At 34.1% G+C, this 3,482-nt stretch overlaps 1 long non-coding RNA gene across 3 annotated transcripts; it reads right to left on the reverse strand.

The window, feature by feature from the left end:
* Window positions 1–2,044: 2,044 nt before the first annotated feature.
* LOC127864648 (uncharacterized) lies at window positions 2,045–3,482 on the reverse strand. 3 transcript variants are annotated; one of them, XR_008042175.1, is made up of 4 exons: window positions 3,384–3,482; window positions 2,836–2,940; window positions 2,465–2,647; window positions 2,045–2,373 (listed from the first exon to the last, which is right to left on the reverse strand). It is a non-coding gene; the product is annotated as an uncharacterized LOC127864648 (long non-coding RNA). The 3 variants fall into 3 exon arrangements; XR_008042176.1 differs by having other exon boundaries at window positions 2,465–2,674; XR_008042177.1 differs by lacking the exon at window positions 3,384–3,482 and adding an exon at window positions 3,243–3,378 and having other exon boundaries at window positions 2,465–2,674.

Consider the following 3,482-nt stretch of genomic DNA (forward strand, 5'->3'; position numbering starts at 1 on the left):
TATTTGTACAAACTAATGGCTTTTATTTTTTTGGTTTTAAGATAAAACTATATATGTTTAAAATTGTAAACATAAATCGTGTCCTTACATTCATTGAAGAAAAACTAGTATAAATGAAAAAGTAAAACAATGATCCCCCCAACCCACCCACCCCCTCCCAAATCAGGAAGTAAAACAAAAGTGACGGATTTTATAGTTTAAAAAAAACAATACAGCTTTTAAGTAAATTAAATATCCTTCGTGTATTGCCAAACAAATGGCCTACAATGACCATTGGGTATAAATCAAATTTTATGAGAAATGATCGAATTTTACTCACCTCGCACAGAGTTCATCAAACGAGCCATCTACGTCAGCTTTCCTTTTTGACAGAAACTCTTTAAGCGCATGAATCGACCATAATTTAAATTTTTCAAGGTTCATATCACATAGATCGTCCATCTTGACACAAACATTAACACATAAACCGAAACAATTACAGCATTTCTATAGGATTTTGATAGTGACAGTAAACATTACATATGGCGGTTTACGCTGCCTACGGATTTTACTCGAACATCTGGGTACTCCAAAACCGAAAATAAAACTTCCACTTAGTGTTTATAGGTGTATTGACCATAACGATTCTTATCTTAGTGTAGACACGATGCTGTGGAAATACGTTTGCTCTTTGGCTGAATTGATAATAATAGGTGTCAGGGTGCAGGATCACGTGACTTTGAGGGGTTCACAATTGAAAGTTAATGGATTAAAAAACACCAGTATGTGGATCTTTTCTCCAAATAACTTATTAAAACGATTTTTCTTAAGACTTTCAACTAGTATATTAAAGACAGTTTTATGCTGCTTTTGGCAATGTTAAATACATCAGAATCATTTTATTTAATAAGCCTGTGTTCTTGGCCAAATACGTGAATAAATAAATGTGTAACGTGAAATTGTGGCACCGATTTCATACGTATTCAACTATTTATTCTTAAATCTTGAGATATCGGCACACACTGCAAGAAAAACTGTCTTTTATGCACTAAAGATTTTTGCAAATGCATTTCAATAACTTGTCATATTTTAAAAAAGAAAGAAAGTTCTTAACGGCAATCTTACATTCTGTCCGGCCCGTGTGTAAACTCTGTATTGTTGAAGTTAATACGGTACTTATGCACCTGAAGGCTGATGCAGCATGATGTCAGCGCATATAGTGTGTCCCAGAATTCTTCTCCAATCAACTTAACGGAGGCATGAATGTTTGGACGATTTTTGGACGAGTTTTGAAATTTAGCTTCGCTAACCAACTATTAACGTTTTACTAAATTACATTTATTTTTAAGCGGTATTACTTTCGTCAAAGATCTATCAAGAAACATTTGTATTTATAGATCTTTGCTTGAGTTTGTTTGTGTGTTGATGGGGTGGTGGTGGTGGGGGCTTATTACCATTATCCGGAAACCACACCTTATTTGTATGGTGACCACTAACCGAACTCGTTACATCGATTTGTTTTTGGTACTTTATTTAACTTTTCCTCGTACGATGTCCATTTTAATGAATTTGATATGTATACACAGATCTTCCAATAATAATTGATAGATCTTTGATGCATGTTAATGACTATATAGTATTTTAATTGATGTTTTCTTAGCAAAAAAAATGAATCAAAATCATGTGGACTGTTTTCGCGCACATAAGTTGGTAGTCTGGGTCCCCTCCCCTTTCACTTCGTAAAGTAAAAGGGAGCAAGTCAAAACGGCCCCAAGTCAAAACGCGCCTTGTGAAAATTAGTCAAAACGGTCCCACTTTGGTCAAAACGTCCCCTAAGTCAGTTTTAAAGATGATCAAAACTAGTCAAAATTAGTCAAAACGGCCCCTAAGTCAGTTTGAAAGATGGTCAAAACGGCCCCATGTGAAACAAAGAGCTCTGTTCAATATTGCATTTATTTGACGATATACATGTAACATAATCAAACATAATAATTAACAAGAAAGATAAATGACTAAGAATATGAGTATAAGTCATTTTTCTTTTAATCAATCAGTTTTCCAATAGTTGACAATTGTTAAAAATGTATGAAAAATGCGCATGACGATATACATGTTACATAATCATACTTAATAATTAACAAGAGATAAATGACTAAGATTATGAGTAAGAGTCATTTCTCCTTTTATCAATCAGTTTTTAAATAGTTGACAATTGCTAAAATGTATTAAAAACGCAAATCGAAATCGATATCTGAATTGATATCTAAATAACATACCATAACACATGTATTGTATCGACCAAGACCGGCAATGTTCATTATCCTAATTCACTGGATTCACTGGATTTTCTTCTGTTCTCTTGGCTACCACCGTCTTGTAGAAGGTACTGCATCTCTTGAGAAGCCCATAGTGATAATTATAATAATAATAATTGTAATATGTTAATAATAACTATAATAAGTAAAAAAAATAAAATAATAATTACCTTCCACGTCATTGATGGTTCGCACGGTGTGTCCATATACAGACCAGGACTCGACAGGCCTCACCGTTGAGTTTATCCATGTGTTGTACATGTACTCCAACAAAGGGGTGATGTGCGACGCCGTGTTCAGTCCGCTAATCATGTCGAATGTCGGACGGATGTGTTCCGCTGGTAGTAGAGTAACTGTCGAATGAACGAGTAGGTGCCGGTCTATATATATAACACACACAATTGCAACATTTCGGGAAATAATCGCATCATGCAGTAGATATAAATGTAAACTACTGTATTACAATAACGTTTTCAATTTCACATAATCCCGATACAATTGGGAGGAAAATGATTTCCAAGAATTTAATGAATTAAAATACCATCTTGTAATGCTGTCGACTGGAGTACAGGTGTGAAACTTTCTATGCGTATGAAGTGCAACGGCTCTCCCTTTCACGCTCTGTTGTAGTCGGCAAGGGAAACACCTGTTTAGGAAATATATGACATGTCACTATAACAACATAAACAGTTCATATTTTATAGTTTTGTTTTAAGTGTTTGTAAATCTTGGGGAAAAAAAATTACCCTTTTCATAAAACATCCAAAAACTCACTACGGAGTCCCTTAATTCCGTCGAAATAAAACAATAAGATAGTTTAATCTATATGACGTTGTCTCGCTGATTCCGAATCCGGTGCTACCTTTCCGATCCTTAAAAAGGTACCATATATTTCAATTATATTTATCATTACAAACAAAAAAATTGCATCACATAGATACTACATACACTAATTGATTGTCACACAAAGCATCGTACATATCGACGATTTTTATATTGAGTTTGAACATAAACAATACAAATATGTACAGCTATATTTAAAATTATTAGAAATCTAAATATCAAATGATATAATGGATGTTCGCTTACCTGAATTGCATGTTCGGTGTTGCCACCTGTCACATAGGTCGCAAGAAATTCCTTTTTGTCGCGGTCGAACTGATAAAGCACACTCAATACACTTATCTT

Source organism: Dreissena polymorpha, chromosome 1 (genome assembly GCF_020536995.1).
Source record: "Dreissena polymorpha isolate Duluth1 chromosome 1, UMN_Dpol_1.0, whole genome shotgun sequence".
In the NCBI taxonomy this organism is placed as follows: Eukaryota; Metazoa; Mollusca; class Bivalvia; order Myida; family Dreissenidae; genus Dreissena; species Dreissena polymorpha.